The following is a 23,150-nucleotide window of genomic DNA, read 5'->3' on the forward strand; positions in this document are numbered from 1 at the left end:
TTTTTTTCTAAAGGAGCAAAAGATGTTGATATATATATATATATATATATATATATATATATATATATATTTATATGTATATCATGGTCAAGTTGATGGCTGCTTTTAGTGATGGTGTCCTTTTGTGTAATTTATCTGGTACAGAAAATACGGCTAGAACTCAGTCTTCCGTCTTCCTGTTATTTCTAGACCTCATTTGTTTCAGACAGGTAAAATGTGCCAAAAGAACCAGATTTGGGCCATGACTTGAAAACGAAGTGGACTAGGGTAAGAGATTTGAGAGAAAAGAATACATGTTATAAATAATATAGTGGGTATTGGTGGAAGTCTATAAAATTTGTGGTCTTGTATACAGGATTGGTCCTGAAGTTTATGGCCAGTGTGTATGTGTCGTTCCATAATCCTAAAATAACAGTGTTTTTCACATGAGGTACACCTTAGATTTCTGTATTCTTGTTTTACTCTTTGTAGAAGTAATATTTGTTTTTGTTTTCCTATAAATCCATTAATTCCTTGTTCTTTAGAGTCAGCCTACCAGGCAAAGTCCTAAGAGGTAATTTGTCAAAAAATGCATTAATATCTCAGAAGCATTCTTATGTTCAGTTTTACTTTATCAACCACAGTGTCCCTTCCTTTAAGAGCCCACCATGATTTCCTGCAAGGTTTGCATTTGGTGCTCAGCAAATCAGGAGAAATTGAAGCTTCTAAAATGGGCTCCTCTCCCCCACCTCAATCTACTTCCTTTTCATCATTTTACAATGCCAACACATGTTTTCAGGCTGCTTACAATAAAAAAGAAAATGTTTTTAATTCCCACTCTTTAAATAATTACACAATTATTGTTATATTAAAATTTAAGCCACAATTCTGGCAGTCACTTAAGCACTTAAGAATCTATTCTTTTCAGTAAACTTACTGTCTTGCTTCTATATGCCAAACTCCATGCTGAGCACTTGGAATACAAAGAAAAATAATGTACAGCCTCTCCTTGAAAAGCCTCTGGTATCCGGGACAACAGGCAGGGAGGGAGGAGTGCTTGAGGGGAGGCATCCGAGATGGAGAGGTACCCACATCTGACCCCAGTAAAGTAATTTTGTGGTTATTGTGCTGATACCTGGCAGAGGCAAAATTATCACTCCTGTAATTTTCAAAAGCTTTCAGAAATGCAGCATGTAAATAAAAAACATTTGAGTGTGTGTCCCCAACTGTGACCTCTGGGTATAAGTTTTAATATCGCTTTGAGGCACCAGTTTGAGCATTATTGAGTGACCTACATGGTGGGAAGTTTACTTCTTTCTTACAAAAAGTCACTTGAGGAAAAGTTAAAAGCTGATCTTTTTTTTAAAGATTTTATTGGGGAAGGGGAACAGGACTTTATTGGGGGAACAGTGTGTACTTCCAGGACTTTTTTCCAGGTCAAGTTGTTGTCCTTTCAGTCTTAGTTATGGAGGGCGCAGCTCAGCTCCAGGTTAAGTTGCCGTTGCTAGTTGCAGGGGCGCAGCCCACCATCCCTTGTGGGAGTCGAACCAGCAACCTTGTGGTTGAGAGGATGCGCTCCAACCAACTGAGCCATCCGGGAGGCAGCTCAGCTCAAGGTGCCGTGTTCAATCTTAGTTGCAGGGGGCAGAGCCCACCATCCCTTGCGGGACTCGGGGAGTTGAACCAGCAGCCTTGTGGTTGAGAGCCCACTGGCCCATGTGGGAATTGAACCGGCAGCCTTCGGAATTAGGAGCACGGAGCTCTAACTGCCTGAGCCACCAGGCTGGCCCAAAAGCTGATCTTTTATGATCCCCCAATTTTTTATATTTGTATTGACCATCACTAGGTTAAAAATAATATGCATACAGTATACTTACTTTTATGTAAAAAGTGAGGAAAATGAGAGTATGTATTCATATTTACTTGATGTGCCTGGAGAAACTGAAAGGTTATAAACTAATAATAGTGGTGGGAAATGGATAAGTCCAGTGTACCTTTTCATAGAGTCTTAATTTTAAAAATGAGTTTTACATGCTGAAGTATATTGGAAAGCATCTCCAAATATTCGTGGACTTTACTAAAGTCACATGGATGATATTAAAGATTTGCCTAATTCAAGTACCACTCTTACATTAAACCAACATCGGAAATCACAAATGAAATATGCTCCTACAGCATCTGCTATTTTGAGGTTTCACGTATCACAATCCATAGTCCTTATTTTGTTTCATTCTCTCCATAGTACGTTGGAGCTGCCTCCTCTGTGGTGTGTCTGTGTGTGTGTGTGTGTGTGTGTGTGTGAGAGAGAGAGAGAGAGAGAGAGAGAGAGAGAGGTGTCCAGCCTGCTTAGTATGCACCATGAATCTTGCACTAAACTGCAAAATAATCCTCTGTGAGGATTCTTTTTCGATATCTTTGAATTTTTGTTTTCTTTCTTCCTTTTCTTGTTTCTTTCTTTTTTTTTTTTTTTTTTTTTTTTTTTGAGTAAATTCTGTATGTCGAGTACTGTGTGGGTCCCTAAAACAGTGAGATGACAGGTTATTGCCATTTTTTTTAGCCACTCTGCTGCAGTCCTCTGGCCTCCCCTAAGTCTTCATCTAACCTCCACCTTATGGAAGTTACTAAGCAATATCTGGCCTTCCTGTGACCCCTGCAGATAGTGCTAGTGCATCACTGGCCAGGAAACAAGCCGTCTGCATTCACCATACCTCCTACTCCAGCCCCCTCACCCACTGGTTTGGGTGAAGGCTGAGTGAATCCCCATGGAGACTCACCAATTAAGAATCAACAAAAGGAGAGCTTTGAATACATTATCTCAGCTATAGGGACCTGCTCACCATCAATAACCATGAAATAGAAAGCTTGTGGAGCTTGTGAGTTGAACATGTCTGTTAGAAGAGGAGGAAGCAGAAGAAGGGGTGATTGGTGTATGCAGCATGGAGGGGGATGAGCCCTGCACAGGGTGAGGGCTTCTTGGGGTAGATGTGCCAGCCCCTTGTTCCTCCCTTTTCTCTCCCTCTCTTTCTCTTTCTGGGGTCAGAGTAAATCTGTCCCTCCAGTATTTGTTCTCCTGGGGAAAGGAGAAAGAGATGAATCATCCACCAGCCAGGCTGGGCCCTGACCATGGGAGAGAGTGGGCACCTGTAAGTCTTTCCAAAATCCCTCAGGGAGGCTAGCAGCACATAATAAATTCAAAAGCAGTTTTGGTGTTTGGGAAGCCAGTTTTACTCTCACTGGAATTTCTGACAGGCAGGTAGCATTGCCGTACCACGGACTTTAAGATGTCAGCGGTGACTGTTGCCAGCTTGTGTGATGAGTATGTCACTGCTATCTCAACTCCAGTTCAAAACTTGGCTTACGCCGAAAATATGGCCTGGAGCCTGGAGCAGCCCTCCATTCCTACCCACATTAGGGCCAATTGGGATTCTTCAAGCCCCAGATTGCTACTTGGGGAGGCCTTGCAGTGTAATGGCAAAGCCTGAGCTCTGGTGTGAGACTTTTCTATCACAGCTCCACCCTTTTCTAGCTGTGTGATCTAGGGCAAATTTTTTATCCTCTCAAAGCTCATTTTCCTAAAGTACAAATAGGAATAATATTAATAAAAGCATCAACCTCACAGAGTTCTTAATGAGGATTTAAATGAGATACGGAATGTAAAGTATACCAAGCAGTGAGTGGTGCAAAGCACATGCCTTCAAAAATGTTAGCTAGTATCATTGCTTGTAGTTTCAATCTACTCTTTTACCCTATTTTTGTAATAATCTGTGATCTTTGTGTCTTCAGTACAGTACCTGGCACACAGTAGATGTTCATTAAAAGTCCAAATTGAATGTGGAAAAAATTCAAACAGATTATACTTTAGTCTCCCCCCATCAACTTAATTAAAAATTAATTTGCGTACAGTAAACTGCATCCATTTAAAGTGTATGATTCAGTGAGTCTTGGTAGTGTATATGCCCTTGAAGCTATCACTCCCAAAAGATTCCTGGTACCCTTTGAAGTTCATATCTCATCTGTCCACAGCTCCAGGCAACTACTGCTCTGCTTTCTGTCACCATAGTCTAGATTACATTTTATATAAATGGAATCATACAGATTGTACTCTTCAGTGTGTGACTTCTTTTACTCAGCATTATGATTTTGAGATTCGTTCAGATTTGGTTTATCAGCAGTTCAATATTCGTTATCACTGAGTAGTATTCCATTGTATGGCTAGACCATATTTTGTTTATCATTCACCAGTTGATGGATATTTGGGTTGTTTCCAGTTCTTAACAATTATGAATAAAGTTTATGAATATTCATGTACAAGTCTTTGTGGGAGCATATGTTTTCATTTCTGTGGGGTAAATACCTAGTAGTGGAATGTTTGGATAATATAGTTGCTGTTTGTTTAACTGATATAATGTATACCAACTATACTTAAATAAATAATTATTTTTATATTTTAGAAAATTAAAAAAGAAACTTAAAAAACTGCTAATAATTGTCCGAAGTGGTTGTACCATTTAAATTCCTACCAGCAGAATATGAGAGTACCAGTTGTTTCAGATCCCTGGTGACACTTGGTATTGTCAGTCTTCTAAATTTTGTCCATCCTTACAGATATGTAGCAATATCTCATTGAGATTTTAATTTATATTTTCCTGATGATTAAAATGTTAGGTATCTTTTCATGTGCTTATTGGTCTTTTGTGTATCTTGTTTAGTGAAGCATCTGTTCAAATCTTTTGCCCATTTTTTAAAAATCAGGTGGTTTATTTTATTGTTATAAGAAGATTATAAAAAATATATCCTGGATACTATAATATAGTCTTGACTTAGATTTTATCTTGTGTTCTTAACCTAAATATAAACCCCTCAAGAAAAAGAATAGTTATTTCTCCCTGGTCTTTGTCCACAGTGCCTTTTCTAGCAATTAGGTCCAGCTCTCAGGAAGTACATATAAAATGGTTATATTAAGAATAGACTGTACAGTAATAACAGGATCATTATTTTAGGTCACACACAAAACTACACCAAACCCACTTTAAATGTTTGATATGAAACAGTTAAATTTAGTAACTAGATTTTCTTTGGGTTCTTGATATATAGGAGATACTCTTTTATTTCTATGGATCTCAGCTCTGTAATTATGTAGACATTCTTTTCTTTGTATTTAGTGTCACCTTAACACTAGATCAGACTTTCTACTATTAAATTTAAGATGAAAATGTGTGTAGAAATGCTTTCTTTTTTAAAAAAAAAAGCAGCAAAGGACCATTTCCATGCTTTCAAAATTTTGCCCATGATAATTACAGCATTGGATGCCCTACCTTCCTTTTTTAAAAAAAATTCTGAGGCAAACTCTTCCCAACTCTTCCTCACTGCATTATCTTTCTTTCTAATTTGGCTGTGTTATTATTTGCCAGTTTGACTCCTGACAATTTCTCCCTTAGAGAAATTGCCTTAAGTATAATTTAGAAACTGAGAAACAAAAGCCCAGTCTTGCGTTTACCTCAAAGTATCTGCTGCGGGACCATGTGAGTTTTGAATAAGGTGGGAATGCTTGGCTTCCAGAATCTTTCCAGGTAAAAGCCAAATTTCTTAGCCACATATGTTCAAAATCCAAAGATATTACACAATACAAGGTATTTATGATTTCACAAATGCCTACTTACTAGTAGATTTTGAGAGTGCAACTTATTTCATCTACCATTTATTGCAAAACCTTCAGGCCAAATTTCAGCTGAGTTACTGTTTCTATGATGGCAGTGATCTCTTGCTATCTAGGTTATAGGTGGTTATTTTCTGATTATTTTCTGGTTGGGACTGAGCAGGTCGCTGCCACTGGAGTATCAGTTGAGAGTTAAGAGTGTTCTTTTTTGCTTTAATTGAGGTTGTTCCGTGAAAGGAAGCCAAATACTGTTAGACCGGACATCCTGTGATTCCCTTAGTTTATGATGGCCAAGGACAGGATGTGTTTTGGTTTTTTTAAGAAGATGATTGCTTGCTTACTTTCCCGTTAACAGGGGAGCTCAGAACTGATGATGTCCATTTGGCTTTAATGACTCTAGCTAGTAAACAACAAAACCTCCCTGCAAAATCACCTGAAGAATTGCAGGACATGGAAAAATGTCCATGTCTTTTTATGTAAGCCAACAATGATTTGGGTCATTGTTAGCATTTATCAGTTAAGTGACTATCAGTTCTGTTGCTTTGAAATGATAGTTAACTGAAAAAGAGGGGAAATGACCAAACTAGAAGTTCTTGGAATTAAACGTTATTAACATAAAATTCTGAAATCAAGTATATTATGGTATACCTACATAATGAAATGTAGTGCAAATGTTACACATGTAGAAGAAATGAAAAATGTTCACAATATATTAAGAAAAACAAGCTGATTAGTACTAACATGTATATGTATTGTATTGGTTTCCTAGGCTTGCCATAACAAATTACCACAAATTAGGTGGCCTGAAATTTATTGTCACAGTTGTGGAGGCTAGAAGTCTGAAAATGCAGGTGTTGGCAGGGCTGTGGGCCCTCCAAGGGCTTTAGGAGGGGATCAGTCTTTGCTTCTTCCTACTTCTGGTGGCCCCATGCATTCCTTGGCTTGTAGCTACATTGCTCCATTCTCTACCTCTATTATCACATGGCCTTCGTCCCTGTATTTGTGTCTCTCTGCGTCTCCACATGGCCTACTTATAAGGACACTAGTCGTTGAATTAGGGCCCTCATCCAGTATGACGTCATCTTAACTAATTACATCTCCAGAGACCCTATTTCTTAATAAGAACACACTCTGAGGTTTTGGGTGGACATGAATTCAGGGGGGGACACTACGTATTAAATCCTCTGTGTATGTATAAACCCATTTATATATATATAAGCATGTGTGTATAAAATTCATATACATATACCCCACACACACACATAAAAGAGGTCTTTATCTTTATTTTTTACTTTTTCTGTAGTGAAAATTTACCGTTTTATTAATCTAAAAATAGTTTTAAAAATAAAAGATAGCCCTTTGACATTTCCTTTTTAAAAAATAGTAGGTTATTTTTAACTAGCAGCCTATCTTGAGTTTGTTTTCTTTGCTTCATCAAACTATTCTATTTTATTCTTAATTTAAAATAATCCTTTGTAGCATATATACACACATAAATATACATAATAAGTAAGTTTTTATGGTATTGTTTATTAGGCTTATATTAATTATAACAATGGCTACAGTTGAAGTAAAATAGGTCTCTGAGACATAGGGTCAACCAGTGTAATATGAGGCCTTTGGTTTAAATCTGGGGAGCCAAAAATAAAAAATGTTATAATCATACTCAATTGCTGAATTCAGATCTAATTTTTAAGTATGTTTTAGTCTCTAAGTCAAATTAATTCTAGGAACCTGGAAATGAGGCAGTGGGGCAGAATGGGGAGGCACTTTACCAAATTTCATCAAATCGGTTGAAATACTGGGTAATTTTTAACACATGTCCACTCTCGAACTAACCTTCATCCACTCACTCTTCTTATTATTTTTTAAAAATATTTTTATTTGTCAATTGCAGTTGACATATAATATTCTATTGGTTTCAGCTGTACAACATAGTGATTAGACATTAATATAACTTATGAGATGATCACCCCAATAAATCTGGTACCCATCTGACACCATACATGGTTATTACAATATTATTGACTATATTCCTTATGCTATACTTTACATCCCCATGACTATTTTGTAACTACCAATTTGTACTTATTAATCTTTTCCCCTTTTTCATCCATCCCCCCAAAACCCCTCCCATCTGGCAACCCTCAAAATATTCCCTGTATCTGTGAGTTTGTTTCTGATCTGTTTGTTCTTTTATTCTGTTCTCCAGATTCCACACATAAGTGAAATTATATGGCATTTGCATTTCTCTGTCTGACTTAACTCCACTCAGCATCGTGCCTTCTAGGTCCATTCATGTTGTTGCAGATGGCAAGATTTCTTTCTTTTTTATAGCTTAATAATACTCCATTGTATATCAGTATCCATTCATCCATGACAGACAGACAGGCTTCCTCCACATCTTGGCCATTGTAAACATTGCTGCAATGATCATATGGATACACACATTCCCTCGAAGGAGTGTTTTGGGTTTCTTCAGATAAATACCCAGAAGTGTAATTACTGGGCCCTTCTTTGTCTTCTGTTACAACCTTTGTTTTGAAGTCTATTTTGTCTGGTATAAGTATTGCTACGCCAGCTTTTTGTTTGTTTCCATTTTCATGAAATAACTTTGCCATCCCTTTACTTTCAATCTGTGTGTGAGTCTCTCGTAGGCAGCATATGTCAGGTTTTGTTTTCTTATCCATTTAGCCACCCTCTGTTTTTGATTAGAGCATATAATCCATTTAAATTGAAAGTAATTGTTGATAGATATGTAGTTACTGCCATTTTATTATTTATATTTTTGATCTTTTTCATCTTAAGGAAGTCCTTTTAACATTTCTTTCTTTTTTCCTTTTTTTTTTTTAAACATTTCTTGTATTACTGGTTTGGTGGTGATGAACTCCTTTAACTTATCCTTATCTGGGAAGCTCTTTATCTGTCCTTTGATTCTAAATATAGCTTTGCTGGGTAGAGTAATCTTGGTTGTAGATCCTTACTTTTCATCACTTTGAATATTTTCTGACAATCCCTTCTGGCCTGCAACGTTTCTGTTGAGAAATCAGCTGATTGTCTTATGGGAATTCCCTTGTAGGTAACTAACTGCCTTTCTTCTGCTGCTTTTAAGATTTTCTCTTTGTCTTTAGGTTGTGGCATTTCAGTTATGCTGTATTTTGGTGTTGGCCTCTTTGGGTCATCTTGTTTGGGACTCTGTGCTTTCTGGGCTTCTATGTCTATTTCCTTTTCCAGGTTAGTGACATATCCTGTCATTATTTCTTCAAATAGATTTTCAATTCCTTGAGCTCTCTCTTTTCCTTCTGGTACCCCTATGATTTGAATGTTTTTATGCTTGATGTTATCCCAGAGGCCCTTTAAACACTCCTCATTTTTTTGGATTCTTTTTTTTTTTTTTTTTTTTTTTTGCTGTTCTGATTGGGTGTTTTCTGCTACCTTCTACATCGCTGGTTGGATCCTCTGCTTCATCTAATCTACTGTCAATTCCCTGTAATATATTCTTCATTTCCATTATTGTATCCTTTATTTCTGACGGGTTCTTTTTCATGGTTTCCATCTCCATTTTATGCTTCCTATTTCTCTGTTGATGGTCTCCCTGAGATCATTGAGCATTCTTATAACTAGTGTTTGGAACTCTGCTTCTGGTTGATTGCTTGTCTCTGGAGCTTTTTTCTGGAGCTTTGTTTTATTCTTTTATTTGGGACATGTTTCTTTGTCTCTCCATTTTGGCTGCCTCCCTGTGTTTGTTTCTGTGTATTATGTAGGGCTGCTATGTCTTCTGGTCTTAGTAGAGTGGCCTTGTGTAGTAGGTGTCCTGTGAGGCCCAGTGTCACAGTCTCCCTTGTCACCTGAGCCAGTTGCCGCAGGTATGTCCCTTGTGTGGGTTGTGTGTGCCCTCCTGTTGTAGTTGAGCTTTGGTTGCTGTTTGCACGGCAATGGGAGGGAATTTCCTTTGGGCCAATTGGTTGTAAGAACTGACTGTGACTACAGTGGAGGAGCTGTTGTTCGGGAGCTGACCCTGGGGAACAGGATTTGCTTTAGCAAGACTCTGGTGCCTGCTCAGTTTGTGTTTTTCATGTGTCATTCGTGGCGGAAGCCAGATGGTGCTCCAACTCAGTCCAAAGCCATCCACTAGGCATGCTGGCCCCCAAGGCCTTCTGGAATGGAGCCACAAAGCAATCCACAGATGGCCGCCACCTGTGCTAGGCTTAGAGGTGCCTAGGAGAGGCTAAGCTGTGAACCAAGGTCAGCTGCCACTAGTGCTAGCTCAGGACTGCATAGCAGGAGGCCGGATGCTCCTTGTTTGGGGTTTGTTAACCTGTGAGAGATTTTATGAAAGTCCACAGCATGAGCCAAGACAGGCCATTTGTATGGAAAACCCACTGGAAGAGGCTTGAGTGGGCCCACAAAATTGGGTGGGCCAGGGTCTCAGTGAATCATCAGGGTGGGGTGAACAGTGTTAGCCAGGTTGATGGAGACTCAGATATGGCATCCCCCTAAGTGTGCACACTGGGAGGTGGGAGGGCTCAACAAAGAAACTATGGCATCTGCCAGCATCTGTCGGGGAGAAAGCTGCCCCACCAGCTCTTGCCCTAAAGCCAGATAATTCAGTTCCTCCCTGTATGTCCCTGGCACCTTTGGAGCTGCTCCCCTGGTGCTGTAACTCAGAGAAAGGTGAGTGTGTCAGTGAGTAAGTCCGTGTGTGGGCCCTTTAAAAGGAGCACCTGGGACTCCATCTGATGTCGCTTCACTCAACCACAATCTCTGCTGGTTTTCACAGCCAGAAGTTCTAGGGTCTTCTCTCCCCAGTACTTGAACCCTGAGCTGGGGAGCCTGGTGTGGAGCTGAGACCCCTTGCTCCTCAGGGGGCACCTCTGCAGCCAAAATATCCCTCCTGAGTTTTAACTGCCACACGCGGTTGTGCGATCAACCCATTCCATGTCTCCACACTCCTACTAGTCCTGATGTGGCTTCTTCTATATGTCCCTAGTTATAGGAGTTCTGTTCAGCTAGACTCCAGGCGATTCTCAATGATGGTTCTGTAGTTTCATTGTAATTTTGATGTGTTCATGAGAGGAAGCAAGCACAGCGATTACCTACTCTGTCATTTTGACTGGAAAGTCTGACGCTTATTCTTTGGACATTTTTGTCTATGGTAACATCTCTAGTTAGTTAGTCAAATAGTTTATAAGGTCTTCTCATAAGTAATTTCATTTCCCTTAATTATTGCTGAATACTCATTAATCAGTTATTTTCCTGTCTTTGAGTATTCCAAGCTTAACAAAACATTCTCAATTCTGTAGTGACTACAGTCCCCCACAGTTGTTAAACTACAACAGTGTATTACATTGACTTTTGCTCCTGTGAGTCCTCATAACAGAGACCTGCATAGTCAAAGAGGAAAGCTTCAACTTAACTTTTGATATGTAACAAGGCAGTAGATAAGAGGGCAGAGAGGTACAGCAAGTTAAGTGTGTGTGTGTATGTGTGTGTGTAAGTTGATTTTTGTGAGGGACTGTTGAGTACTTCTGCTGCAGAAGTCTATCAGACCCTTCTTCATCTTTCATTCCAGTAAATAAATGGTAAATGAATCTACTGATTTAAAAAAGCAAAACAAAACAACAGCAAAAAAACCCTCTTCTTCCAATCCAATGTACAAGGAAGATAGGACTGGTATATGGGTGTTCAAACAAGAAGAGCAAGAAACTAGGAAAGGGGAAAGAAGGATGAACTCCACTGTAGGGTGAAATTATAGGAAGATAGAGGGAAATCCATTCTCTTGCCAAAATGAATCATTTCAGCTAGGAAAGGAAGTTTGGGGACAGTGGACTGGGGAACTGGTGATGAGATAGTACTCCTGGTTTAGCTAGCATTTCCTCATTGCTACACCAATTTGGCTGAACATTACTAATCTTAGCTCAGCTATAGTAATAACCGAAATTTCATTTCCTGTTCTCACAATGTAAAGCCATCTTGTATGTCATTTGCAGGATGTGCTCTGGGTTGAGGTGGGGGTTTGAAGTAGAAGTTGATCAGTATCTTGTCAACTAAAACTAGTATTGAAGAAGTTCAGTGTTAAAATTTGAAATTGGCCATTTTGTTTCAGAGTCTGCTATGGAAAGATTTAAGAGTAGATAGCACCAACAGGGCTAGCGGGATATGCATTTACATTACCCATTTTGGAGTCAAATTCACTCAAATAAATTTTAACACTGGCCTGCACTTCACTCATCCTTTCAGGCTTAATTTTATTAGTACTTCACCTTCCATTTCCATTTCAAAATGTTTTCATGAGTTTAAAAATGAATTTTACCATCATGTAAATATAGACCTTTGGATAGGCACCAATCTGTAAGCATTAGATACCAGGAGATTTGTTTATTTATTTTTAAAGAAATAGATTTTTCTAAATACATAGGTCAAGATACCAATCTGAAGTCTTTTATTAGTGTTGAAAAAAATTATAAGCAGTAATGAATGTGATTGTGCATTTTGACTAAAGTAACACAAAAAGCAAATTGAGACTTAAGTCCAAAATATGTAGTAACTGGAAATGTAAAAATGTGGTGATTCCTAAAATATTAGCATGGCTTACATGTTACAGCTGAGGTTTTTGAGCCAAAAAACTAGTCACCCCAATCTCTACATTTCAGGCTCTTCTTCCAAGCCAATGCTAGCAATGACCAAATCATCTTGGTTAAAGTGAAAATGCAAAATGAGGCATTGATAGAACTAAAAAAGGAAAATGGTTTTATTGAAGACCACAATTGTGTCCTCATTTGGAGTTCTTTTTTCTTCCTCCTTGCTTTCATCACATAATAAAAACCAAGAGCAAAAAGGGACTTGGTTGAGAGTAAGAATCCTAGAATTATCCCTAGGTCTAAATCCCAGCTGTTCCACTTAATAATTGTGACTGGGTAAGTGTCCCTCTCTTTTCCTACATAATGGCATAAAAGTAGTAGCTATGACATAGTTGTGAAGACTAAATGAGAAAATGCATAGTAACTACTTATTCCTCTGAAGAAATAGAGATCCACAGAGGTGAGTCACATGTGCCCAGGTTTACCCAACCAGCTGATGGTAACTCTGGAACCAATGCCCCTGACTCGTAGATCTGTGCTCTCATGAATCCAAAATACAGCCAGTGACCTTTTCACGTCAGTGTTGGAGACATGAAGAATGACACGTTTCTGTACTTCTTTTTTTTAGACGTAGAGGACAAAGTTCTTCAATTTATTCAACCCTAATGTATTCCCTCCCAACCATCTCACATAGCACTAGAGACACATATCTGCAATTCCTTATGTGGTGTGATTTCAGGAACCCTGTGAATTTCCCCTCCACACAAAACTCCCGCACATTCATTCATTTGGCATTTATTTACCTGTGTACCCACTAATGTGCCAGGCACTGCTCTAGACACAGAAGGTACAGCAGTAACCAAAATATAATCTATAAAGTACGTGCTTTCATAGAACTTACATTATGGAAGCAGGAGGTAGTAGACAATAAACAAATGAGGTCATTACAGATTGTGTTAGTATCACCAACAGTATGATGTGGGAGTAACTGGAGGCGACCTCTTCAGAGGGTGATCAGGGAGCACCAGCTCAGGAGTTTACATTTGAACTCAACCTGAAGCACGAGGTGCAGTCAGCGGTGCCAAGTGCTGGGCATGACCTCTTCCCTTGCATAAGGACTGGAGCCCAACTATCCCTAAGGATTCACTTTGACGCTGTCATTCTCCGTTTGTTTTTTTATTATGAAAAGGTTTAGAGAAGATTAACAACTGAAGTAGTTAAGTACCCGAGGAGGAACCAACACTATCAAGAGTACAAAATAGCCCAGAACCAGGAGGTGGAGAGCTCTCCCAACAAAATTTACCCACCACAGGTCTTTGTCTAGTGGTGGCATGTTTGTTCAGTTGCCACACTTCTGCTATATTTTATGCACACAGTTTTTTTTTAATTAAAGTTTATTGGGGTGACAATTGTTAGTAAAGTTACATAGATTTCAGGTGTACAATTCTGTAATACAGCATCTATATATCACATTGTGTGTTTACCACCCAGAGTCAGTTCTCTTTCCATCAGTATATATCGGATCCCCTTTACCCTCATCTACCACTCCCCTCCCCCCCTTACCCTCTGGTATCCACTAAACTATTGTTTGTGTCTATGAATTTTTGTTTCTTCATTTGTTTGTCTTGTTCTTTTGTTGTTTTCAGTTTTATATACCACCTATCAGTGAAATCATATGGTTCCCGACTTTTTCTGTCTGACTTATTTCCCCCAGCATAATCTCAAGATCCATCCACATTGTCACAAATGGCACTATTTCATCTTTTCTATGACAGAATAGTATTCCATTGTGTATGTATACCACAACTTCTTTATCCAATCGTCTATCGAAGGACACTTTGGTTGTTTCCATGTTGCACCCAGTTTTATGTGGGGCAAATTAACAACTGACATGACCACTCATCATGGTGGTAGCAGCCCTCGTGCCCTGAAAGGTTGACTCAGGGTCATGTGGGAGTTGGGGGAGGCTCAGGGCCTGACTGGAAATGACTTGGGATCATGGGAGAGAGCTAAGGTCAGGGTGAGAGGGAACAGGGCCAAGTAGGGCTGGGAAAGTAAACAGAAGGCATATGGTCAAGAAGGAGTAGATGTGCTCCGAGCCAAGTTGTGGGGGGGGCTCTGAGCAAAGCTGGTGCCCGCGGAGACCAGCCAAGCTCTGTGGCATGGGAATGAGCTCTGGGTCAACGAAATTATTTTCAGAGCATGGATACCAAGCCACCCACTGTTTGAAACAGATGGACATTTAGGCCAATATAATCAGCTGCATTTCTGACCCTATGAAGAAAGGTAGGCTCGTTTTGTGTGCGTGTGTGTGTATGTGTGTGTATGGCCTTAGCCTTTTACTCTTCCGTTACATGCAGCTGAGTTTCATTCATATCAGTGAATATTATGACTGCCACAAAGAACTTTTATAGAATTCCAAAATTTCTTCATTTCTTGGATAAGAGCCAAGTTTCCAAGTCATTTCAGGGCCATTGCTATTAACTTCTTAGAATAATTCTGAGTTTAAAAAAAAAATAAACCCAAACCTATGTGTGTTGTTTTGAAAGTTGCATTTCCTGACAATATTGTGGGTAGTCAAGTGAAGGCACCTACTGATTAATATCTGATGGGGTTAATACAGATAATGACAAAGCTATTAAAATGGAGGTGGATTTTCAGGGCTAGTTATGGAATCTCCTTTTGCGGGCAGTTGGAGAAATCTGTGTATTTTAATCATATTCTAATTTTTAAAAATGGTTCTTGGACTACTTGGTGATATAGCAAGAAAGAGCTTCATCTTTCTGTTTTAAAGAATAACAGTTAATGGTAAAAGGGGTGGGCATCCTACGAAAGAATATTGTTTTCTGTTCATTCTTTCTGGGAGGTGGCAGTCATTAGCTGAAGTTAGGACTTCTGGTTGCGAGACCTAAATGGAACTTTGTGCCCATATTAAAAACATGTTCATTAAGCAGTAAATGACAATGAAGAGGACATTAATAATTGCCACGGTAGGCCGCCTAGAAAAGCCTTGGAATAAAGAGCAGGCAAGTCTACCCTCTGATAAAACTCCTGTCTTAGCCAATGCTTCTCTAAGCAGCTTAGTATTAAAGTTCTTTACATTGGTTTTCTTCACTGGCTCGAAACTGTGAATAGCCCAATTTTGAGGAAAAAAATAGTATTATCAATACCTGTGTTTTAGTAAAATATATGTATTTTATAATTGTGGGCATGTCCTGATGTTTCTCTGCCATCCTTGTCGGAAGTCAGCACGGCACTCAGACCTCTGCTACCCTAGGAGGCCCTTCCACTCTCCTGTGGCAGCTCTCTGGGGAAGGTCGTGCCTGGACGAGTTAGTCTTGCATTGTCTGCCTAATCGCATACCAGAGTCATAGAGCCCTGCAAAAATAAAACAGATGCCCATCTTCCCACGGCAGCTCCAGTGTGTTGTTATTACCTGAAGACAGTAAATGATCTCTTAAATTCCCATCCCAGCCGTAGAATCCATGCATGCATCCATTTTTGTACAAGTTCAACGGAAGCTTTAATACCCAATTTTAAATGAAACTCAATACTGTTTCCGTAATGTCTCTCCAAGGAATTTCATCTTGTCAAGGTTTGTCTTTCAAAGATACGCTCTTTGACTCCCACTTCACTCCATCCTGGTCCTTCTTCTCAGACAAATACCATCTCTCTGCCCCCACCTTTCAGGTCACCAATAAAGAGAAAGTGATGAATCGAGAATTATCTGGAGATATTCTTTCCTTGGTGAAGTGTTTAAATCCTACCCCTTGCAGTATTGAATCTAGAGAATGAATTATGCACAGCTGAAAAGCAGGGAAGTTTCTGGTTCAGGGGACACATTGATGTGTCACTCCCTCCTGATGCCCAGTTCATTATTAGGGACAGCCTTGGGGAATTTCACATCAGCCTTTTGTTAGGAGGGAGCCAGGAGGAGGCACTCAGGCAGAATCTATTGGTGGTGGTATGAGGCTTTTCAGAGAACTCGCACATTTAAGGGAATGTCTGCTGTGGGACTGAATCTCTTCATTCCCTCAGGTTGATGGTACATATTCTAGTGCAGAAGTGGTCTTGAGAACAACTTTTGGGATTTCTTCATTTGCCTCAGTATTTGATCTGCAGGTATAAATGTAAGATTTTTTTTTCTTCCAAATATTTACGAGTACAGGTTATTTTAGAAAGATGTTGCTTGTAAAAGAAGGAAATAGTCATTATTATACCAATGATTGGCTAAATCTTTAAAAGCTTTCATAATATTTTTGGATGCTCAGAAGTGTTTACAAAATGGCTATTTCTGTTAGAAAGACAAAATTCTTCTGACTAAAATGCCGTGTTTACGAGTATGTTTTAAATAATGCATCTCCCCTTACCTGGTAGTAGGAAAAGGCGAACCTTGCGAACCCTAAAAACTTGAACCAAAGATCACCCTGTGAGATGGAAATTAAAGATGAGACCTTGAACTGGGCCAAATATAGATTCAATAATTCGTAAAGAAAGGTGTTCTTCTGTCTCATAGGTACTATTCCTTCTTTGGCATATATGGAGACATAATACAAACAATGGCTTTTGAAAGTAACTCCTGGTCAGCGGGATATGACTTCCTATGAAGCATTAATATTTTTAATTACTTAAGAAACCACTTAGGTTATAGATTATTACAAGGGTTTCAGAAATCTGTATGTTCCCAAGTTCAAAGAAATAAGTTCCCCAGGCCAAAGAAAAATAGCCATGTTATTTTCCAGTCTGTTCTTTGTTTTCCTGTATGTGAAACTGGGTGAAGGGTGAATTGCATGTATTTATCTTAGACTATTGAAGGTGGATTACTTCTCCGAGTGATGACGGAACATGTTGAAAACAGAATTATTCTGAGAGAGAAGAAAGATAGTTATCACTATAGGTGGTGTAGTTGTCACTTGTCAGTGTGAAATGTTTGAATGGAGTTCACTGGCATGGGGTGGGTTGAATTATTGGAATATTTTATATTGAAGGTGGAATTTCTAGTTGCGTATGGATTCCTTTAGGGAGTGGCATAAAGATGGTAACTTAATTCAGGAAGGGCTTTTAAAGGTTCAGCTTCAAAATGGGTTTGGGGTAAATCTAAGCCAAATGGAACCTCCTTACAGAGCTGCAGACAGTAGTCAACCACTACGGAGAGCTGTTCTTCTGCAGATGCTGGGTCTAAACTTGGGAAGCCTGACAAACTCAGACGTTACTTGTGAAAAAAAACTAAAATCAAAATAGGTTCCACATGCCTCATTCCCAAAATTAATTTCTCAACCCCCTCTCCTTATATCCACATATCCAAAACAAGACTAGAGCCAGTATCCTGGGACACATGGCCTATCGTGAGCCTTGGGGGTGGAGGTGAGGGAAGCAATGCATTTTCCTACAGAAGGAGTGATCAAACTGTGAAGGGAGGAAATAAGAAAAAGTCGCCTCTTCCTCCACTTCTCTCTCTCTCTCTCCTGTCTCTCTCTCTCTCTCTCTCTCTCTCTCTCTCTCTCTCTCTCTCTGTCTCTCTCTCTCTCCCTCTCTCTCTCCCCTCACCCCTCAAGTATGACTGTGATCTATTTGTAAGGGTTAGGGTGGGGCAGAGAGACAAAATGAATTACATAAAAAATAATTTCATTTAATGGCCACATGTAATGCTAGCTATGACATTTTATATATTTGTCTAATTTTTAACAGACTCTCTTCTGGAATAATCCACAAATCTTGCCAAATCTGTCCTTGGACAAAATTGTAGACTATTTTGACATTGGTTTTGGGACCCATGACTGGTAAGGTGGTAGAATTCATATTTTGGTTTCCACAGTGCGGGACGTGACAAGCTTTTATCCAGGCTTTGCTCAGTAGGCTAACTCAGGTCTCACTTAGTCACATAAAATCCCTTTTGCTTCAGTAAGCAGACGTGCAGTTTCTGACCTGTATGGCCGAATCACTGCTGCATAGCATAAACTTGCCATACCTCTTCTCACCACCACCACCACATGTTGAATATAGGGTGAAATGGGGCAAAATCAACACATTGACTCTCAGGCTGAGACTGTCCTTTTTCTGAAGTCACATGTGTCAGTGGTCACTATGCACAGACGAACCAGAATCGTGACTTTGCCTGTGGGAGGTATGAAGGGATTTTTGTTTTTCTGTTTTTCTTTCTCCTGTTTGCAAAAAGTATGTGTATTGCCAGCTTCCCAGAACGGCATTTATTCACGAACGTAGTGTTAAACATATATTGTGATTATTGCTTTATTTTCAAGTAGAAGCAGTGAATGAAAATTCATTTCAAAATAAATTTTAAATGCCATATCAAAATATGGTGACCTAGAGACAGTAATGCTAGGTTAGAGTGCCTTATCAACTACTTTCAGAGCTTTTGTACTTAAAGGATTTCACTGTGTTTCCCTGAAAATAAGACCTAGCTGGACAATCAGCTGTAATGCATCTTCTGGAGCAAACATTAATATAAGACCCAGTATTATATCATATCATGTCATGACATGTCATATCATACATCACATCATATTATAACCGGTCTTATAGTAAAATAAGACCGGTCTTACATTAATTTTTGCTCCAAAATATGCATTAGAGCTGATTGTCTGGCTAGGTCTTATTTTCGGGGAAACACAGTAAACACATAGGGATCTGATTAGATTCTGGCTGAAAGCCACAAGTTGAAAGACAGTGCTTCAACTTCTTTCTTTTGCAAGGATGGCACAGAGAGAAATGCTTTTGTCCCAGGGACCAGATGGTAGGTCATCTAAGAATAAACTGTTGTTTCCGTGTAAAAGACATGCTGAAAATCCAAAGAGGAGAATAAACCCTATGTGGTCCTTTGGCTCTTTATTCTATAGCATTTGAAATTACTTCACCTTTCTTAACCATTTTTTTTTTCTGACTGACTCTGGAAATTACTAAAATTAAAAAATTAATATTTTGAATTGTTTTAATTCTTACCTTCAAAAGGACGAGGCATTTACCTTTGCTGGGGAAGAGTATAATTCCTGCCCTTCTTCCCTCATGGGATTCTTTCAAGAATCAAAATGGGTGCATGGAATCACTTAAAAATGATAGAGAAATCCTTGTTATCCACACATTTCTGAAGAATAAGCAAGGGCAGGTACTTTTAGCTTTATACTGTAAGATAGATTGACACCCAAGAAATCATAATGAAACCTTAGGGTTTTAGAGGGTGTCCACAGAAGAGCTGAGACTAGTAAGTACTGTCTCACCAGCCCTGAATTTAACATTTGGACAAATACAAATTTTCTTCTGTGAACTGTTTACTCACCTCAGTAACTTAGCTTTGAATGTATTGGAGTTGCATCTGTAGAAACAGTGGGAGCTAAAGGAACAAGGAAGAGAAAGAGTGGATGGTGGAACATGAATAAAGTTGTTTTCCCACGTTGGCTACCACCTGACTTGCTAGAGGCTAGGAAGAACACTTCCCCTTCTGCAGAGAGGCAGTCCGGACCCACAGCTCTCCCGCCTAAAATTCAGAAGGCACCGCCCAGTTGGATGGGAAACTAAGAAAGGGAGCAAAAGGCAACCACAAGTGAAGTGAATTTAGAAGTATCTTGATGAGATTTGGAGTTGAAATTATAAGAATATTCTACTCAGCATGGGTGGTAAATAGAAATTGACTATGTTGATTCCATTGCTATTAATTAGAAGTAGGTATGGAAATCTGTTTACTGTGTTGTCATTGTTTTATCTTAGAAAGTATAAAACAATATTCCTAACCTTCACTGATTCACCCTTACTCTTGGTCTGTCCTCTATCCTAGTTTTCTCACAGGTCCCTTAACACATGGTTGTTCTTAACTGCAGGCTTTCTGGGGACCGCAGCTGTACTGGTTACAGAGGGGATGTAGTAGAGGTTAGAGTGGTGAGTCTAGTAACTAATTAACTGAAGTTTTTCTAAAGCAAAAACCCGGTGCTATTTCATTGTTCACCTGGTCGTCTTAATGAGCTCCTTGAAGGCAGATAGTGCTTTATTTGTCTTTGTGAGCTGAATGTCTATTTAGATATGTCCTTAGGTGAACATTATCAGTAAAGACCCAGAGAAAAGTGTAATTCATTGACAGAACTTGCAGCAAATGACTTGCTTCCTTGTATTCATAGATTTTTAAAAGCTGTCATAAATCTTTTACCTGTCCTGTTTTGTAGCCCTTCTTTCGGTTTCGGAACCGCAGAACGTTTTTACTCGCTTGTAGATGGCTTATCTTTCTAAAGCACAGATCTGATTGTGTCTCTCCTACATTGTGTTTAGTTTTGTTTTTAAATCATCTAGAGCAAAAATTTCATCCCAGTTTGGTTTGGGGCCACCTAGCACAATTCTTGGCCTCGACACTTCATCCTCCATCGATACATTGCCTGGTAACGCCAAAGCTTTTCAGCACCGCCCAAAGAAGAAACCATTAGAAAAGTATATCAACTGCCAAAGGTTATGCCAGTATTTGAAAATTACATCAAACAGTCCAAAATATTTTAAATATTGAATTACTTATCTTTCAAGATTTTGTATAATTTACATAGTTGATTAAAAATTTTGACTGTATTAAAATTCAATGGTTTTGTTTAATAAATGATACACTAAAGAAAACAATAGAAGTCATTAACCAAAAAATAAACAGCTTTTGATAATGTAGAAAAGCAGTAATTATTGTCACATTATCTGAGATGCCAGTACCATGAGTTTTTTCAGATCTTCAGTGAAGAGAATTTAGAGATGAAGGTACTTTTGACGATGGATTGATGTGTATTTACTTATAAATAAACAAAATCTTCATTTAGCACTTTAAGTAGAAAGCAGCTTTTTATTGCTTTCTTTAGAGTTAAGGACTCCACACACAACTGTTTCATAAATACATAGAATTTTGTGTAAAACCTATAAAACTACAGATTTTTTCTGTTGTTTATAGTTGTGCTTAAAAATATTATTTATATCTAAATACCATTTGCTCCTAAGAGGATTAAAGAACCGTTGGAGAAATGACTGGTTTTAGGTCCAAAGCAGGAAATGTACGAGTTGAGCCTGGAACACTTTGTCATACCAGAAAGCAAGAAAATTATTGAAAACTACCAGGACCTCGTCAAAAGAACTCAGAACCCATCTTGCGTAAGCTCTCTCCAAGTTTATATCAACAAAGATATAAACTGCAGTCAATTGAAACATATCAAATATGTTGAAATCCCTGAGTTCATTATTATTCTTCAGAAATAAAACTCTCTTGGTCATGTTTGGAAAATATTAAGGAACTACCTCTTTATTTTGAAAACTGGTAAATAAAGGGAAAGAATCAGGCATCTATCCTGCCTTTCTTATATGATTGGTACCTCCAGGGAAATTTCTCTTTATAGAATTATTCCAGCTAATAAATCAAGAATAAATAACAGACTATTACTTTGAAGTCTCTAAAGAATTTTTGGATCTAGGCAAATACCACCAATGGCTAACAAATCACAAAAGGAGTCCATCAGACATGATGTAACTCCCGATGGAAGTTCAAACACTGAATGAAGTTGTCTTGCCCCCTCCCCACATTAGAACTGGTTTGGATCCAGCTTCTAGATCAAATTACCAGTGTTGGGGGCTGCCAGATGGCTCAACTGGTTAAAGCGTGAGCTCTAAACAACAGGGTTGCCGGTTTGATTCCCACATGGGCCATTGAGCTGCGCCCTCCACAACTAGATTGAAGACAACGAGCTGCTGCTGAGCTGTGGCCAGATGGCTCAGTGGTTAGAGTGCGAGCTCTCAACAACTTTGCTGGTTCAATTCCCACATGGGGTGATGGGCTGCGCTCCCTGCAACTAAAGATTGAAAACGGTGACTGGACTTGGAGCTGAGCTGCACCCTCCACAACTAGATTGAAGGACAACGACTTGGAGCTGATGGGCCCTGGAGAAACACACTGTTCCCCAATATTCCCCCCCAGCCAAAAAAATTACCAGTGTGTAGGAATACAAGGGACAGAGGAATGTGTTAAAGCACACCAATGGGATGCAGTGAGCAGAATCCAGATTGTGGAAACTCTACAATACAACCCAGTTCCTTTAATAGCAATAAAAAATTACAAGGGAAATATTAGAAATAGAGAAGTAACCTATAGATAAAAGAAACTGAGAGTACCTATCAAAGAATCACAGTATATGAACCTTATTTGAATCCAGATTCAAACAAACTGAAACAAAATTATAAGATATTATAATACATGGTTGATGATATTAAGAAATTGTTTTTATTTTTAGGTGTGATAATACTAGCATGTTTTTTATGTCCTTATCTTTTAGAGACATACTGAAATATTTATAGGTGAAATGATGTGATGCTAGGCATTTACTTTAAAATAATCTGGCTTGGGGAATGAAGGATTGGAGGGAGGGAGTATAAATGAAATAAGATTGGCCAAGTACTGATGAGTGTTGAAGCCAAGAAGTAAACACAACTGATTCGTTGTTCTGTTCTCTCTTCTTTTGTATGTATCAGAAAATGTCCAAAATAAAAGCGTGTGTGTGTGTGTGCGTGTACACAGACACACACAGACATACATATATATACATACACATGGTGGTATATATACCATATATATGATCTATGGTATAATATATATACCATACATGGTGATGATAGAGTGGAGTGAAGGGGGCAGGCGGTAGGAGATTTCAAGGAGCAGAATAAATGAGGCTGAGGCCTTACTTACAAGGCATGGTGAGATGAGCAGCCATTGGAGGGTTTTGAACTAAGGAGAGAAAGGATCTGATTTATGCCAATAGGATCACTGTGGCTGTTGTGTTGAAACTAGGTGGTGGGGGTGAGGGTGCAAGATGAGAGAGCATGAAGAGCTATTGCAAAACACCAGGTGAGAGTTAACGGGAGTTTGGGTCCAGGCAGCAGCCTCCGAAAACACTTTGAAAGTAGAGCCAGTAGAA

General features: G+C 39.0%; 1 protein-coding gene across 3 annotated transcripts in view; it reads left to right on the forward strand.

Moving 5' to 3' along the window:
• MAPRE2 (microtubule associated protein RP/EB family member 2) overlaps positions 1 to 23,150 on the forward strand; it is a 141,322-nt gene that overhangs the window by 58,578 nt on the left and 59,594 nt on the right. The gene's annotated exons all lie outside the window — the stretch shown is intronic.

This window comes from Rhinolophus sinicus, chromosome 4, assembly GCF_057876585.1.
Source record: "Rhinolophus sinicus isolate RSI-liver-muscle chromosome 4, RSI-T2T, whole genome shotgun sequence".
NCBI classification, from domain to species: domain Eukaryota; kingdom Metazoa; phylum Chordata; class Mammalia; order Chiroptera; family Rhinolophidae; genus Rhinolophus; species Rhinolophus sinicus.